At 42.5% G+C, this 19,291-nt stretch overlaps 1 pseudogene; it reads left to right on the forward strand.

The window, feature by feature from the left end:
- The first annotated feature begins 5,036 nt into the window (after positions 1–5,036).
- LOC108541254 (tRNA-dihydrouridine(16/17) synthase [NAD(P)(+)]-like pseudogene) lies at positions 5,037–7,198 on the forward strand (annotated as a pseudogene).
- The last annotated feature ends 12,093 nt before the right edge of the window (positions 7,199–19,291 follow it).

Raw genomic sequence — 19,291 nt, forward strand, 5'->3', positions numbered from 1 at the left:
AAAGAAAGAAAGAAAGAAAGAAAGAAATTCTAGCTTCACAGGTACCTCGTAAAATTATAAAAGCATATAAGTAAAGTGCTCAATAATAGCAACCAATTGTCGTTATTGCTACATTATATGCTTGAAAGATAAGTAGCTCTGTCCATTTAGAGGATACAGAATATAATTGCAAGGAGTCCCTTTCAGTAGCTTAGTCATTTCTACTTATTTGGTCATGATAGTGTCATCTTCTAAGGGTTTTCTTTCCCATTCTCTGACATAAATATTTCCATTGAACTTCCTCCCTTCTTCTTTTATCAGGTTTTTATTAGGAAAAAATATCCAGCCCCCACAACAACCAGACTTTGATCAATCATACCCATATGATTGCTCCTCCCTGACTGCTCTGACACTTGACCCCTGTAACTTTTATCAAAGGCTTCATCCTTGCAATTATCTGCTCTTCTGTGCGTTCCTTAAAGAACTAAAATCAGAACTACCTACTGTCATTTTTCCCCCTCTACTGGATCATTTTCATCCACCCAAAATATCCTCAAGTATCTGTTTCTCTTGAAAACAATCCCCACCCCCACCTCATTCCTCGAAATCCTTCTTAACTTCACATAATCTTGAAGCTAATGACCTATTTCTCTGTTTCTCTTCACCATTAAACTTCTTGGGGCTGGGTCCAGTGGCTCACATCTGTAATCTCAATACTTTGGGAGGCTGAGGTGAGAGGACCGCTTGAGGCCAGGGGTTCCAGACCAGCCTGGGCAACATAGTAAAACTCCTGTCTCTATTGAAAATACATTTGTTTTTAAATTTATTGAAAGTGTTGTCTATATTAAATTTCTTGAAAGAGTTGCCTATAGTCCCACTTTCTATTTCCTCACCTCACATGCTTCCCTCAGTACTATCCATTTGGAATAATTTTCTTCCACTCAGCTGAGACTTCTCTTGTCAAGGTCAGAAATTAATTCCCTGATACTACATTCATTGAAACCTTCTCTGCTCTTATTTTAACTAACTCCTTAGCAGCTTTTGACAGTTGACCACTTAAATTTCTTTTTAATGTGCTATGTGAAAATGATATACTGGTGATACCTTGATGACTTGGTAGTAAATAATACAAACTCACTCAAAGTAACTTAAATAGAAAAGGATTCATTGGAAAAATGAACAAATGATTAGGGGCTGGGCATGGGGGCTCAGGTCTGTAATTCTGAGACTGAGATGGAAGGATCACTTTAGGCCAAGAGGTCAGGACCAGCCTGGGCAACATAGTAAGACCTCCATCTCCACACACACACAAAATGTTTAATTAAAAGATTAGCAGCCGGGCACGGTGGCTCATGCCTATAATCCCAGCACTTTGGGAGGCCAAGGCGGGTGGATCACAAGGTCAGGAGATTGGGACTATCCTGGCTAATACGGTAAAACCCCGTCTCTACTAAAACTACAAAAGAAAATTAGCTGGGCATGGTGGGGGGCACCTATAGTCCCACCTACTCAGGAGGCTGAGGCAGGAGAATGGCGTGAACCCGGGAGGCCGAGCTTGTAGTAAGTGGCAACTGCGCTACTGCACTCTAGCCTAGGTGACAGAGCAAGACGCCATCTCAAAAAGAAAATATTAGCATATTTTAAATTAATACTATTTATTATAATATAGTACATTATAAACTCAAATACAAATTAGTATTGGTAATATAGTTAAAATTTCAATCACTTCCTTAAATAATTTGACTATTCATATTGACATTTTATAGCTTCATTGGCTAGAACTAAAATAGAGAAGGAACTGGTCGAGGTGGCTTAACGCTTGTTATCTCTGCACTTTGGGAGGCTAAGGTCAGAGGATCGCTTGAGCCCAGGAGTTTGAGACCAGCCTGGGAAACGTAGCAGGACACCATCTCTACAAAATAAAATTAAAATTATAAAATTTTAAAATAGGCAAGGGCTAAAGGCTGTAACAAAGAAACAAAAATATAAAAAGATTAGTGAAAAGATGTTCACTCCTGTTGCAGTTTTATGTAAGGGATTTCCTGCAGACTTCATCACGTACTTCAACTCAAATAGCAATTATACCTCCCATCTGAAGCAGCTAGCCACTAGTAAACTCTTACTCTTGCCATTTTCTTTCTAGACCAGTATAGGGCAATCTTGAATACCACAGTAGTAATAAAATATTTACTCACCCTAATGCTAAATTCCTAAAGTATACGTGAAATGCAGTGTCTTATTTCTGTTTGTATGTGCGTGTCTTGTTTTCACAATTTGCAGCTAGAGCAAAACCATAATTAACTGGAATTCTACGGATCAGAAAATAGGTTATACAGAAACTGAGGTGAGGGAAAATGGTTTGAAGAAGGAAAATGGGTTGCTAAAAAATTAAGCAGAGTTTGAGGTAGAGAAGACAACCAGATAAAAATGTCCAATGGCCCTCTGAAAACAGCACTCTAGAGTTTGGGAGAGGTCACCACTGGCAATGATGTAGAAATTGTCTACTGAAACATAATAATTAAAGTCATGAAAGTAGATGGCATTGCCAAGGAAGAATGTGTAAAAAGAACAAAAGAGAGTGTATTAGTCCTTTTTCATACTGCTATGAAGAAATACCTGGGACTGGGTAATTTATAAAGAAAAAGAGGTTTAGTGAACTCACAGTTCCACATAGCTGGGGAGGCCTCACTATCATGGTGAAAGGTGAAGGAGAAGGAAAAGCATATCTTACATGGCAGCAGGCAAGAGAGGGTATGCAGGGGATCTGCCCGTTATAAAACCACCAAATCTCATGAGACTTATTCACTATCATGAGAACAGCATAGAAAAAAACCCACCCCTATGATTCAATTACCTCCCACCAAGTCCCTCCCAGGACACATGCCGATTATGGAAGCTACAATTCAAGATGAGATTTAGGTAGGGACAGAGGCAAACCATATCAGAGAGCTTGGTACATTTTTAAGGATTTCCAACAGACAGAAAAAAGAGGTCTGATTTAAGGGAGGGGGAACATCCACTATTATGCAGCCACACTACTTGGCCGCTCAGGAGCATGTTTCCCTTTCATTCATTTTTCTCTTTTATTCTTGCTATGCCAATCCCAATTTATTCTATTTTGCCCACTTCACTCTGGGAAGGGTGAGCTACTCCCAGCTCCAGGGGTAAATCCTAATCTACCTAAGCTGATCATTGTGCTCCATTTGTCTTGTCATAGATTGGCATGCATATCTCTATATATAATATATGTGTGTATATATTAAACAAGTCTAAATACAATATCAGCTTTGGGAAACAAGAAAAAGTTAATGACAGATAATTGGTTGGGAGGAGATATTTACAATATTTTGAACCAATAAGGAACTAATTTTTAGTATCCCAAAGGAACAATAATTAACACATAAAAGGAAAATCAATATAAAAATTGGTAAATGATATGAGCAGGCAATCCATAGAAGAAAATAACTCAAAAGAGTATAAAATATATGAAAAGATGTCAAACTCATTGTTAATTGAGAGAAATACAAGTGAAAATAAAAGGGAGAATTTTTAAAATAAAGCAAGATGATGCTACTTTATATCTATAAGATTGGGGGAAAAAAAGAAAGTCTGATAATGTCAATCATTGACATGAATAAGGGACTACAGAATCTACAAATGGGAGTGCAGACTGGTGCAGACCCTCTGGAGAGCAATTTGGTAACAGTTTGTCAAATGGAATAATAAAGTAAAATAGACCCTGTGACTGAGTAATCCTATTCCTATATCCTATTCCTAATCCTACTATCCATATGCGAGAATTTTCTTACCCAGGCTCAGCCTATAAGCGGACATATGCAAGGATATTAATCTCAGGGTTGTTCGTAGTAATAGGAAGTTAGCTAAACTGGAAAGCTGAATGGAGAACTATACAGTCAGAACAAAAGAATGGGGAGATTTATGAAACCAAAGTAAACATTAAAAACCAAAACACCACTGTTAAAAATTATAAAGAAATTAGAAACAGCATGGGGCAAAACAACCACAGCTGAAAATCGAATCAGCGGCCTAGAGAGAAAGACATAAGACAATGACCGCAGACGCAAAATAAGAAAAACAGATTGAGGCCGGGCACGGTGGCTCACACCTGTAATCCCAGCACTTTCGGAGGCCAAGGCGGACAGATCACCTGAGGTCGGGAGTTCAAGACTAGCCTGGCCATCCTAGTGAAACCCCGTCTCTACTAAAAATACAAAAATTAGCCGGGCATGGTGGTGCATGCCTGTAATCCCAGCTACTCGGGAGGCTGAGGCAGGAGAATTCCTTGAATCCAGGAGGCGGAGGTTGCAGTGAGCAGAGATCATGCCACTGCACACCAGCCTGGGTGACAGAGTCAGACTCCGTCTCAAAAATAAAATAAAATAAAAAAAAGATTGAAGAAATTATATAGAAGATTATAGAAAAAGAGGACAATGAAACAGAAAATATATTCATAGATACTATTTTCTTAAAACAACTTTCATAAATGGAAGAAATAATGCAATCTGCAGTGTGAAAAAGTATACAGATTATCAACACAAACACATATTCTGGTTAAGTTACTGAAATTAAGAATAAAAAGTTCTTCGTGTTTCCTTACAAAACAACTAACTACATGAAGAAAAAGGCTGTTAACAGCAGACGACCTAGCAATAGCTTCAAAAGGCTGAGGGAAATAAAGTTCGACCTCTGCGCATGATATTCAGTCAAGGAGATACACAGATGAAAGGCAGGTGTCCTAAGACCTCACTGAACTGGGAGAACACTGAAGTCTCTGCAAAATCTATTGGATGACAGAACCGACTCAACCTCGAGATTAAAGTAGAAATTTTGGGTGGCGACTTGGAGCCCTGGGCCCGGCAGCAGCCCCCGCGCGGTGCAGGTGTTTGCTTAGGCCGGAGCACTGGCAGGGGCCCCGGGAGGCGGCTGGGCGGGAGCCAGGCTGGCCTGGAAACCCGGCACCTGGCGCCCGGCGCCCGACCCCTCCGTAGCCAACGGTGCGCAGCTAACAAGACGGGACCCTCACGCACCTGGAGACCATGCCAAAGCGGCAGGGCTTCAAGTTCTGGAGGTGCACCCTGGGGCAGGGCCGCGCCACGTGGTGGCCCCCATGGTGGCCAGAGCAAGCTGGCCTGGAGGCTGCTGAACCGCCGCCATGGGGCGCAGCTGTGCTACACACCCACGCTGCACACCCAGGTCTTCGGCCACAACATCAACTACCGAAAGGAAAACCTATACTGCGAGGTGTACCCTAAGGACCGGGCCCCTCATCCTGCAGTTGTGTGCCAATGACCCTGAGGTGTTAGTTCAGACAGCTCTCCTGGCTCAGGATTACTGTGACACCATCAACCTGAACTTGGGCCGCCTACAGGTGATAGCCAAGAGAGGTCACTATGGCTCCTACCTGCCAGACGAGTGGGACCTGCTCCAAAGAATGATTGAGCTGACACATGAGAAACTCTGTTCCCATCACATGCAAAATCCGTGTCTTCCCAGAGATTGACAAGACTATGAGGTACGTCCAGATCCTGGAGAAGGCCAGCTGCCAGTTGCTGACCTTGCATGGGCGTGCCTGAAGCAGATGGGGCCCCTGTCGGCCGCAGCGTCCTGGGAGCAGTGTGGAAGGCTGTGGCCATCCTTGTGTTTGCAAACGGAAACATCCAGTGCCTGTGGAATGTGGAGGGCTACATTTAGGACACAGGCGTGCAGGGACTCATGAGAGCCGAGGGTAACCTGGTCCGTATTCCTTTTCGCTATTGTATTGTTGTTTTGTGGGCCGGAGTTGTGTGTGTTGTGGAGCTGTTGTTGTGTGTATACCACATCCTGCAGGAGCACCCCTGGCCACTGTCCTGCATCGGGGCCCACCTCTTCAAGCTGTGGCACCACTCACTGCAGGTACATCAGCAGCTGCCAGAGGAGCTGGCCGAGGTGAAGACCCTGGAGGACGTCACTGCGTGAGCCAGGAGTTGAAGCTGTGGTGTCAGGAGGAAATATCCAGGCAGGAGGTAGCAAAGACAGCCAGTGACTTGCCCTTCCCCTGGATCTGCCAGCCCTACCTCGGGCCAGGGCCCAGGGAGGTGAGCAAGGAGAAGGTGGGTGAGTGCAACAAGCAGACCCAGGAGGTGGAGTGCTGCACAGATGTCCTGTCCAAGAACAAGCAAAGAAGCAGCTGAGGATCCGCCACAAGACCTTCTACCCTATCTGGAGCTAAAATATGCAAAGTCTGACCAATGTGGAAATGTTACAGGGGGAAGGGGAGGGGGGTGTGGGTCCTTTTTCTTAGAGCTCCCAAAATGGTGGTGGGCTGCTTCCAAGATGGCGGCAAGCCTCTTGTTCTCTGACCTGGGGTTCTCGGCCTCACTGATTCCAAGGAAGGGAATCTTGGGCCATGTGGTGAGTGTTATATAGCTCTATTAGAAGCCGTGGGTCACGGAAGAGAACCATGGAACCCACTGATTAGTGTTCAGCTCCATTAGGACCAACCTGGGCACTTAGCTGTAGCGGAACAATGGCAAGCCTTTAGCCCCATAGGGAGTGGCCATGGGCACCTCACTGGATCAGGAGGCAGCAGACACACTGCTGGATCTGGAGGGGTGGAAGTCAGCAGTGGGTCTGCCACTGCACACAGCAGTGGTGGATGGTAAGCGAAAGCTCACCTTGAGCCCTAACAAACATGGACCAGAAAAGTGTGCAGATGCAAGATTTAATAGAGTGAAAATAGAGCTCCCATAAAATGGGAGGGGACCCAAAGGGAGTTGCCCCTCCCTGTTGGAATGTCTGGGGTTTATATCCCAATCATTGTCCCTCCCTCTGTGCTCTCAGGTGATAGGTGATTGGCTATTTCTTTACCTCCTGTTTTTGCCTAATTAGCATTTTAGTGAGCTCTCTTTGCTACCTGATTGGTCCGCTGTGAGCTAAGTTGCAAGCCCCCTGTTTATAGGTGGATGTGGTCGCCTTCCCAGCTAGGCTTAGGGATTCTTGGCCTAGGAAATCCAGCTAGGTCTCTCAGTAACCCAAAGGGTAACAGGTATGTGTTCAGCTGTGCTGTGGCTGCTGCAAGAAGCAAGCCTCCAAAGAAACCACGGATTGCTTTTTTAAAGCAAATTTGAGAAGGCTCTGGCCTGAGCTGCAGGAGTCTCACCTGACAGGGCCTGGAACAGCAGGTGGCTTCTTCCAAGTCATGGGCAGTGCCTTGGCCTGAAGGCCCCAGAACCCCCAACCCCTAGGACTGTTGCTGGAGACTGCATGTGTCCTACTTGAGGAAACGCCTTTTACTTAGGGAATCTCCCACTACTTAACATGGAAAGATGCGCTCATGTCCTCTCCTTGGCCCACTCTTAGGGCCTGGAAATGCTGCAGCAGGAAGCAGGTCCCAGGCTGGATTAGCCTTGTTCTCCCAACGCATGGGTCCCAAAGTAAACAAAAAATTTCAAAGATTAAAAAAAAAAAAAAAAGAAATCTTGATAAAATGAGAATATTGAATAAATGTATAGAAATAAATTTACCAATGTAGACATTTTGATTGTACAATACAATATGTGTTGCAAAACTTGACAAATTAACAATATAAGCTAGTTAATAAAATATCAGGAGGGAAAATATGGGAGAGGGACAGAGTGTAGTTCACTAAATGTTTTATATTTCATAATAAAGAGTCATTAGACACTATGTGAATTTTATAAATCAAGAAAGAGTTAAAAAGTATAAAATTTATAAAATAACTGATATAAGAACTAAAACAGACCTTTCAGATATCAGAAAAAAATACACAGAGAAAAGAGCAAATCAAAGATAATATATAAAGTAAAAGAGATATAAAGCATTATAAATAAAAAATAAGATGAAGACTAAACATATCTGTCCTTTTAATAAACATAAATGGGATAAATGCATTTTTTTGTGAGCAATCTTCACTCGCTGCAACCTCTGCCTCCCAGGTTCAAGTGATTCTCCTGCTTCAGCTGCCTGAGTAGCTGGGATTACAGGCACACACCACCTTGCCCAGCTAACTTTGCCCAGCTAATTTTTAGTAGAGACAGGGTCTCACCATGTTGGCCAGGCTGATCTCAAACTCCTGACCTCAGGTGATTTGCCCATCTCAGCCTCCCAAAGTGGCGGGATTACAGGCATGAGCCACTGCACCTGGCTTTTTTTTTAATTTGCTTTCTTTTATCTGTCATATTGATGCAGGATTTTTGCTTCTTAGTTCAGCTAAAATCCAAGTTCTTATCTCATGACCGGGAAAAAATTAGGCACAAGGACACATTGAAGGTTGAGGAGAGCTGATTTATTAGGCAAAAAGAAAGCTCTCAGCAAACAAAAAGGGAGTCCTGCCAACAGGCTCCCACCTCACAGATTGAATACTAGGCCCCTGCACATGAGTTGAGGAGGCCAGGCTCCTCCCCCTGCATAAGGTGCAAATCCCCAGTGGCTTCACCCCGCACAAGCGGGGCCCCAGTCTGTCGTGGGCATGCCTAGACAAGGCCCTGGGCAGGTTCCCTTATCTGTCTTCTTCATGGATCATTCCCTCCTCTAAAGAAGTACATCCAACTGCCATTAGAACAAGGATAAGGACAAAGACCGATCTTAACTGCTTCCTGCTGACAGAGGGCACTGTTTTGGGAAGACAGCAATCAGATCTCCCTCAGAGGCCTATCTAAGGGTCCTTGGTAAAAGGGGGCTATCATTTAAGGTTCCCGTTACATGATCGTTTGGAGTTCAGTGGCCTGAAGGTAAGAAGAGACAAACTGGGTTATTAGAAAACATGTAGCAAAACGAAACAAAAAAGGGTAAGGACAGCTCAAAAATCCCAAGACTTCCAACACTCCCAGATAACTGGTGGCTACAGTCATGCCTGGTAAGATTTGGGTGCATGAGACTTGACTTTGGTGAGCTCCATAGGTCTTATTTTCCCAAAAAGAAACCTCCAGGTTATGAGCACCTATTTACTCTCATCACCTGGTAGGATTTGCAGGATAATTACTCAGAATTAAAATATTAATCTAGATTTTTACATTACCTATCCCTTTTGTTCCTTCTGAGCTGCAGCCGGAGATTGCTGGTTGGTCCACAGCAACAAGTGGGGTTAGTCTAAAATGTAGGCAAAAACTTAAAAACAACTAATGAGTTTAGAATTTAATGACAAATGTTTGATAAATTTTGAAACATAATTTCTCTCTCTCCAATCCTCAATTTGTTAAAAGCAAATCATGATAAGCCTGAGCTGTTTGCAAAATAGAGTTTAGTCTTAATACTTGGCTTGATTACTTGCATAAAGTGCAACAAGAATAATTGTTTTTACATAGGCTTTTTTTTTTTGAGACAGAGTTTCGCTCTTGTTGCCCAGGCTGGAATGCAGTGGTGTGATCTTGCATCACTGCAACCTCTGCCTCCCAGGTTCAAGCGATTCTCCTGTTCTCCTGCCTCAGCCTACATAGGCTTTGATGGAATTCTGTTCCACAAGGAATCTCAGATAGGACTTTCGAAAGCCAAGCCCAGCCATGGGTTTGTACACTCAAATACCTATGAGTTGGGTAAACTCCATTCTTCTTGAGGTCTCAAGAACATGGCATTCCATGACCTGTTAGAAAGTGACATTCTTTACTCACCATAGGTTAGGTACCCTGTACAGGGACTGTGTAGACAAGGTATGAGGTCAGTTTTCCCAAGGGGCTTTTATCGGCTCTGCAAGTCAAGCTTGATTCCTTAAAGGAAAGCATACCCTTCCAGTCAAAGCCTTGGTAAAACAACCAGTTTCTCTAGTTGCATCCTGTTGCAAAAGAAAATGGATTCTTACTGCACTGATGCAAACAACTATACTGCCATAAGTCAAGAATACTCATAACAAGTTTCCAAATCCTGAAGAAGCCAGTCAGAGAAAAAAACAAATATGCTCCAAATTTTGTTCACAGGAGTATACCTTACTCAATTATTAAAGGCCATAAATAGCTCAAAATACATATCCTTGACTCTGAAAAACAAAACAAGGATCAGGAATGTTCCAAGCAAAAGTATGAAAAAGTAGTACTTCAGTTTTCTATGAGGTCAGTCCATTCAGTTTACTCTTGCTTTGCTTGATATTCATGAACACTTCAGTTCTTCCTGACTCCTGTACTTCTTTTTATTCCATTGTCACATTCCCCAAAGTTATCAGAAACCTGCATTTGAGAGCACCTGTCAAGGTTCTATAGCTGATTATAAACTATGTTTTGAAGAGGATCAAAACAAGACAACAATTGTCTGTGAATAACAAAATGTCCAGGGTAGTTACTCTCAAAACATGATTGACAAAGAAATTTGGTTATCTCTGTGGTTTCTAATAACTTAACATAATAACCTTAATTGTGATTGATAGCATATACTCAGTCATTGAATTTTAGAAATCTCATACAATTCTGAAACAAATGTTAATATTATTTCCTAAAGTACAATCTGAAGAAGATTAAACATCATATTGGCAATCACACATACCTAAACATGTCAAATAATCCTGCTTACCTCTCTTTTGAATGTTCCAGGGGCCCTCTGTACCATTGAAAAGGTAGGGGTCAGGAAAGACAATCTTGAGGCTGAAATTTGATTTTGGGAAGTCTGTTAATGTTATGAAATAGAATTCCATATTACCATAAGTTATTTATTTTGCCAAAATGATGACTCAAAAAAAAATTTTTTTTTTTTTGAGACAGAGTCTCGCTCTGTCACCCAGGCTGGAGTGCAGTGGCCGGATCTCAGCTCACTGCAAGCTCCGCCTCCCAGGTTCACGCCAGTCTCCTGCCTCAGCCTCCCGAGTAGCTGGGACCACAGGCACCTGCCACCTCACCTGGCTAGTTTTTTGTTTTAGTAGAGACGGGGTTTCATCGGGTCAGCCAGGATGGTCTCGATCTCCTGACCTCGTGATCCGCCCGTCTCAGCCTCCCAAAGTGCTGGGATTACAGGCTTGAGCCACCGCTCCCGGCCTCAAAAATTTTAAAACAAAGCAAAAACCTTTACTGATTAAGAGGGAAAACTTAGCTTTCCAAATAATTTGTCTCCTCCTTTCTCTTTTTTTTCCTTGGCAGCCTATCCACAAGGCAAACAGAAATCTTTCATTATCCTTTACTGTTACACAAAAATCTTGTACATGGGAGAGAAAGCCAAATTTTGCCATTACGTTAGTTTACTACTAATGTCAACCCCAATTTTCTAATGAAAACTTAGACAATTGTATCCAATCTTAAGCAGTTTGACCACAAGGTAAGATTCTTATCACCTTTTATAACCCTTTATAAATTTTGCTAAAGAGCAGATTCATGCCTTAAGGGAAATTTGTTGTGCTTTTATTTCAATGCTGAATTTACAGAAAAACAATATAATACATTACTGAATTTAGTCAATGTTTACACATAGAATTTCTTTTGCAAGATTAATTTTTACAATCCTTCCATAATTTTCTTAAACCTTTAGCTTTATTTTAACTAATTTAAAGCAATCCTTTTACCATAGGCAAAAATTTAGATTTCCATGCCTTCTTATAATATTTTACTAAGATTATATGATTAATGATTATTTACTGAGATTAAGGCCTGTGTACGCAGGCCTTACCATGTTATAAAATAGGCAAGTTCTCAAAGGCCAAAGAAACAGTTTACAACTTTAAAACATTTAGCAAATCTAGTATCTGACCCACAAAATTTAGACCACCTACTTCCATTTTAACTACATTTGCATTTTACCAATAATCTTTAAGACTTTTTTTTTTTGAGACAGAGTCTCACTCTGCTGCCCAGGTTGGAGTGCAGTGGTGCGATCTTGGCTAACTGCAAGCTCCGCCTCCCAGGTTTATGCCACTCTGCTGCCTCCAGCCTCCAGAGTAACTACAGGCACCCACCACCACGCCCAGCTAATTTTTTGTGTTTTTAATAGAGATCGGGTTTCACTGTGTTAGCCAGGATGGTCTCAATCTCCTAACCTCATGATCCGCTCGCCTCGGCCTCCCAAAGTGCTGGGATTACAGGTGTGAGCCACCATGCCCAGCCAAGACTGTTTTCATTACTCAAAGATTAATGTCACATGAACTAAAAGGCATTATAGCTTTTATTTTTCTTTCAAAAAAGCACTTATTTTCCTTTATGCCAATTAATTAGAGCTCTCTTTTTTATAGACATCACACGCAACACGTATATAACCATACAGACAAACAGAAGCAGATCCAGTAGTTACAAGATTTTCTGTTTACCAGCCAGGCATGGTGGCTCACGCCTGTAATCCCAGCACTTTGGGAGGCTGAGGGGGGTGAATCACCCGAGGTCAGGAGTTTGAGACCAGCCTGACCAATATGGTGAAACCACATCTCTACTAAAAATACAAAAATTAGTTGGACATGGTGGTGTGCGCCTGTAGTCCTAGCTACTCAGGAGACTGAGACAGGAGAATTGTTTGAACCTGGGAGGTGGAGGTTGCAGTGAGCCAAGTCCGTGCCATTCCCACTCCAGCCTGGGTGACAGAGCGAGATTCCGTACAAAAAAAAAAAAAAAAAAAAAAAAGATTTTCTGTTCACCAAATCTCCTTATTGGACTAATTGGCCTCTAAGTGGGGCCCTTTAGAGCAGGCTAGGAAAGTATGGCTAGTTTCTAAGGCCTAATAAACCAGGTATAGCTGGAAGAACAAAAAGCAGATTTTGAAAGGGATCTAATCTGCCTCTAATTCCTGGAGCTCCATGAGAAAAACCAGAGGTTTCTCACACAAAAGTGGAATAGTGCACCGTTTTCCTGTTTTTACCAGGCACATCAGAAATTATCTTAGGGCCCTCCATGCAATGCATTAAGGGGGGCAAGAAAAAATGGAGAAAAAGAATTCAGTCAACTGAGAAAACAACCTTTTTTCCAACCAAAATAAGAATCCAAGAGGGAAAAACAAAAAGGTCTAATATACCTATAACCTTGGATATCCACTTTTAATTAAGCTGATGCTCTTTCAGAAAATCCTTTTAAAATCCCTTATTACCTGACCTTTGCCCCATGCCAAGCAGCAAATTATTTCCCCCCTGGCTTTTTGAACTTTACCAAAGGTAATCTCTCAGGTGCTCAGAGAAGGAAATTGAAGGTGGTTCATGAAGGGGGAGTGACAACAATAGTAAAGGCCATGCCAGATATCAAACTAGAAAGGACCCTTTACCGCAAGCCAGAATTGAACCCAGGCCACCATTGGGTAAAATGGCAGAGCCTAAAAAGAAAGCACTGCCACATGGTTACAGGTCCACACTTTCCAAGGAAGTAAAACAAGATGGAGACCTGCACAAAGTTTGCCACTGACCCGGTTTGCTAGACTGGGTTGAAGAGTGGGGCTATGGAGTCCTAGCCCACATCCGCATTCTATGGTAACCTATTCTGACAGAATCATACCAGAGAGATAATTGCAAAGAACACCAGATTGGCTACAGCTAAGACCAACCTCACAAATCTTTTTCATAATTAAAACTTTAAAGAAAGAATTAAACAGTGGAATCCTATCATTCTCCTTTACTGATTTGCACAGAGACAGGGAAGGCCAAAAAGCCCGACTAGTTTAAAAAAAACTCTTATCCTTTTTCTAGTATGTCAAGCCTTCCTGGCTTCCAACCCCTCAACTCAATCCCAAGCCAACCCAGTTTTAAGCTTGGGAGAATTAACTTTTCCCATTTGGAGGATAACATCCTGAGGGCAGTGCCCTGTAGCATGGGACCAGCCAGCCATCTGTGAAGAAAGGACAGAGGAGGAAAAAGGTCAGCATTTTTTCTTTTTTTTTTTTTCTTTTTTTTTTTTTTGAGATGGAGTTTCGCTCCTGTCGCTGAGGCTGGAGTGCAGTGGCGGATCTCAGCTCAACTGGCTAAGCTCCGCCCTCCCGGTTACACCATTCTCCTGCCTCAGCCTCCCGAGGTGCTGGGACTTACCAGGCGCCCGCCACGTCGCCCGGCTGTTTCTGTATTTTTATAGAGACCGGGGTTTCACCGTGTTAGCCAGGATGGTCCTCGATCTCCTGACCCCCGTGATCCCCACCGTCTCGGCCTCCCAAAGTGCTGGGATTACAGGCTTGAGCCACCGCGCCCGGCCGGCAGCATTTTTTCAAAGCAACCCCAGGACTCAGGATGCATTTGAAAGAGGTGCAGACTGAAAATGAATGGCTATGCATCTAGAAAGAGGGGAGAGAGGCATCCCTGATTCCCTTCTCTTCCTAGTGAATACCTGAGGTGCATGAGGTGGAGAAAGTGAGGCATCCTTCTTTCTTTCTTTTTATCCCTGAGTCCTGGTGACCACAACACCAGGTGGTCACCAGCACACGGGTGCTGCCCATGAGTGCCAAAGCAGCTTTCACCCATGTTAACAGTGGGACCTAGGTGATAGGATTATCCTCTCTTACCCACGTATGTCCTATCTCCCCTGCTGTCAGTAGCTTGAGTTCCCTAGACCTCATTTGTGCCATGGGATACTAGCATGACCTTTATCCATGAAATGGGAGACTTGGCTTAATCAGAAGCAATTAGTCATGCTCACCTGCACTGTGCCTTTTAACTTCAGTCATCGTCTGCCTCTGAATCCCTCAGATACAGTTTTCTTTCCTAGGTCTTCAACTCGAAGCTTGGAATTGAGTTTGGGACAAAAGACCTGCCTCAGGGGGTTGCATGGACTCCTTATCATAAGCTGAATGCTAAGGTGAAGCTGTGGAATTGAGTCCTCCTCCAACCAGGGAGACAAAAGGATGTCTTGTGAATTGGGGTCCTGTAAAACGTCTTCTAAAAGGAAAAACAAAAACAAAAAAACTGACGTAAAAGTTAACTCCTGACAGGGTGGAGAAAAGAAAGAAAAAACAGCTTAAATGCAGGACTGGAAAGACGCCTGAAGGAAGAACCTCTTATTCTTATGCATATGGGTTTCTCCAACAGGGAGATAATTTTTTTTTTTTTTTTTGAGACGGAGTTTCACTCTTGCTGCCTAGGCTGGAGTGCAATGGCGTGATCTTGGCTCACTGCAACCTCTGCCTCCCAGGTTCAAGCAATTTTCCTGCCTCAGCCTCCCCAGTGGCTGGGATTACAGGCACAGGCCACCGTGCCCAGCTAATTTTTTGTATTTTTAGTAGAGACTGGGTTTCCCCAGGTTGACCAGGCTGGTCTTCAACTCCTGACCTCAGGTGATCCACCTCCCTTGGCCTCCCAAAGTGCTGGGATTACAGGCATGAGCCACCACACCCAACAAGGAGAAACTTTTAATTGCTGTTTCCTCCCTGGGGCTTAGACCAAGCTGGAGCCTAGACCAAGCTGGAGCCCTTGGTTGGGGGAATGGGGGAAGGGAAGACTCTGTGGGCACTTAGCCGGAAATGCTGTCCTGATGGCCACACAGGGCCCTGGCCCCCAAGGCCACCTTGGGCTGGGCGGTGTTGGTGGCTCATTCCTGCCCTCCATGGCCACTGGACATGGCATGCACGTGCAATGGACACTGCCATGCACCCCAGCTGGGAGAGAAGTGGGGCAGGGAGCCACCGCTCACCCATTTGTCCCACACATGCACCTGAGGCCATTGGGGTGGGAGTGGAACACCCCCAATATTGTAAAAGACAAGATAGGTGACATTACAGTCCCCTCAGAAAAGAAAGGAAATGCCATAGAAAAGGCTGGGTTGGACCGAGACCAATATTCCTGACCCCAAGAGCAACAAGGCCTCAGTGGTCCAGGGGGCAGAGTTTCCTCTACCTTCAGAAGAAGTCTTAGGACAAGAAGGCTCAGAAATGACAGGGAAATAAAGTTTTTTGTCCACATTTTACTCACCATTTCTCATAGCTCCAAGCAGGCCACCAAAATGATGCAGAATTTTTGCTCCTTAGTTCAGCTAAAATCTGGGTTCTTGTCTTACAAAAAGGAAAAATTAGGCACACAGGCACACTGAAGGGTGAGGAGTAGGCAAAAAAAAGCTCTCGGAAAATAAAGAGGTGGTCTTGCCAACAGGCCTCCACCTCACCGATTGAATACCAGGCCACCACACACAAACTGAAACGGCAGGCTCCATCACCTGCATAAGGTGTGAATCCCTGGTGGCTCCACCCCATTCTCCCAGTGCACACATGCGGGCCCCCAGTCTGTTGCAGTCGTGCCCAGACAAGGCCCTGTGCACCCTTATCTGCCTCTTGCATGTATCAGTATTGTACAGGATAAGGTGATGACCCTTTTTATAGGACACCAAAGGCACAATCCATGAAACAAAAAATAAACTGGACTTCATTAAAATTAGTTTTTTTTTTAATTTTTTAATTTTTTTTTTTTTACTCTGTTAAAGACATTGTCGAGAGAATCAGAAGACAAGACACAGACTGGGAGAAAATATTTGCTGAAGACATATGTGATAAAAGACTGTTATTCAAAATATGCAAAGAATGCTTAAAACTCAACAGTAAGAAAACATACCCAATTTTTTAAATAGGGGGGATTAAAGACCTGAACAAACACCTCAACAAAGAAAATATACACATGGCAAGTAAGCATATGAAAAGATGTTCCATATTATATGTCATCAAGGAAATGCATATCAGAACAAGTGAGATAACACTAAACACCCATTAGAATGTCTATAGTCCAGCACACTAACAACACAAAATTCTGACAAACACGTGGAACAGAAACTCTCATTTACTGCTGGTGGGAATGCAAAATAGTACAGCCACTTGGAAGACAGTTTGAGAGGTTCTTCCGTAAGTCAACATACTCTTAGCATGTAATCCAGTAATTGCCCTCCTTGGTATTTACCCGAACAAATGGAAAATTTATGTCTCCACAAAAATATGCACATGGATGCTGATAGCAGCTTTATTCATAATTGCCAAAACTTGAAGACAATCAAGATATCTGTCCTTCAGTATGTGAAGGGATATATAAAACTATGGTACATCCAGACAACAGAATATTACTCAGTGCTAAGAAAAAAATGGGCTACCAAGTTACGAAAAACATGAAGGAAACTTAAATGCATATACCTAAGTGAAAGAAGCCAATCTGAAAAGGCTAGCTACATGCCATAGGATTCTAACTGTGACACTTGGAAAGGTAACAACTATGGAGACAGTAAAAGGATCAGTGGTTGCCATAAGTTAGGGGATTGAGGGAAAGAGGAATGAATAGGAGGGACACAGAATTTTTAGGGCAGTGGAAATACTCTGTATGATACTATAATGAAGGATACATGTCATTATACATTTATCCAAACCCACAGAATATACACCAAGAGTGAACTACTGACTTTGGGTGATGATGTGTCAATACAGATTCACCAGTTGTAAGCAAATGTAGCACTCCGCTTATGGGGAGGTTATATGTGTGGAGACTAGAGAGTATATGTCTGTACCTTCCTCTCAATTTTGCCATGAACCTAACATTGTTCTAAAAAAATAAAGCCTTTTAGGCTGAGCACAGTGGCTCATGCCTATAATCCCAGAAGTTTGGGAAGCTGAGGCAGGAGGATCGTTTGAGGCCAGGAGTTAAAGCCAGTCTGGGAAATATGTGAGACCCTTTCTCTACAAAAAATTAGCTGGGCATGGTGGTGCATACCTGTAGTCCTGGCTACTTAGGAGGCTGAGGTAGGAGGATCCCTTGAGCCCAGGAGTTCAAGGTTACAGTGAGCCATGATGGCACCACTACACTCCAGCCTGGGCAACAAAGCAAGACTCTGTCTCTCAATAAATAAATAAGCCTTTAAAATACATTTTATAAAAGACAAGCAATAAAAAAACCCAAAAGCTGGTTTTAAAACTATCAACCAAATTGGCAAACCTCTAGTTAGGCTGAATAAGAAAAAAAGATAAACAATTAATAACAGAAGAAAAAAAAAAGATCACTATGGAACATACAGACATTTAAAAGTTAAGGTGAAAGAACATATCACCTCAGTAGACAACATTTATGATAAAGCTTCTCTAAAAACCAATAATAGAAGGTAAATTACAAAGCCTGTTAAAAGGCATCTATTTAAAAAACTTAATGCTAAGATAATAATGAAGAAAGACTAAATGCTTCCACTGTAAGATAAAGGATAAGCCAGGGTATCCACTCTCCACCTCTCCCCCATGTCAACATGGTATAAGTGGTCATACCTAGTGCAGTAAAGCAAGGAAAAAAAAGTATACAGATTGCAAAGAGGAAGTAAAGCTGTCTTTACTTGCAGACATGATTATGTGCATAGAAGAACCTAAGGTACAAATAAAACTTTTCACTAAAGACATGATCATTTATGCAGAAAATCTTAAAGAATCCGGAACAAAACTATTAGACCCAATGAGTCAGTGAGCATCATCAGAGGACACAAGGTCAAAGGACACAAGGTCAAATCCAAAACATGAGCACTTAAAAACTGAAAATAAAAAAAAATTTAAATAGCACAAAAATATAATTTACCAAAGATAAATGTAACAATATATGTTACAAGATTGTATACACTGAAAACTGCTATATGCTGATGAGAAAATTAAAATACCTAAATAATGTAGACACATTTTGTGTTCATGGGCTGAAAGTCTCAATATTGTTAAATTGTCAGTATTTCCCAAATTGATTATGTAAACAATGCAATCTCAAAATCTCAGCATGTTTTCTAATTTAGAACAAAACATTGCAATTCATTAAGATCCAATTTTTTTTTTTTTTTTTGAGTTGGAGTCTTGCTGTCTCCCAGGCTGGAGTGCAGTGGCGTGATCTCAGCTCACTGCAACCTCTGCCTCCCGGGTTCAAGCAAGTCTCCTGCCTCATCCTCCTGAGTAGCTGAGATTACATGTGCACACCACCATGCCCAGCTAATTTTTGTATTTTTTTAGTAGAGACGGGGTTTCACCACGTTGACCAGGCTGGTCTCGAACTCCTAACCTTGCAACCAGCCTGCCTCGGCCTCCCAAAGTGCTGGGATTACAGTCATGAACCACCATGCCGGGTCTGGGATCCAATTTTTAAAATATTAAATAAACAGAAAGCCAAAACAATTTTGAAAAAGCAAAATAGGACACACGACTACCTGATTTTATGGCTTACTATAAACTATAGTAATCACCACAGTGTGGTGTTGGCATAAGGACAGAAATATAAATTAATGGGACAGAATAGAAAGCCCAGAAACAGACTCACACATATATGGATAGCTTATTTTCAATAAAAATCAAATAAGCCAGGCAAGGTGGCATTCATCTGTAGTCCCAGCTACTTGAAAGATTGAGGTGGGAGGATGGCTTGGAGCATGGGTGTTTGAGACCAGCCTGGCAATATGGTGAGACCCTGTCTCAAAATAAATAAATAAATAAATAAATAAATAAA

The sequence above is a fragment of the Rhinopithecus bieti genome, unplaced genomic scaffold (genome assembly GCF_001698545.2).
Source record: "Rhinopithecus bieti isolate Rb0 unplaced genomic scaffold, ASM169854v2 scaffold_1527, whole genome shotgun sequence".
Taxonomy (NCBI): Eukaryota; Metazoa; Chordata; class Mammalia; order Primates; family Cercopithecidae; genus Rhinopithecus; species Rhinopithecus bieti.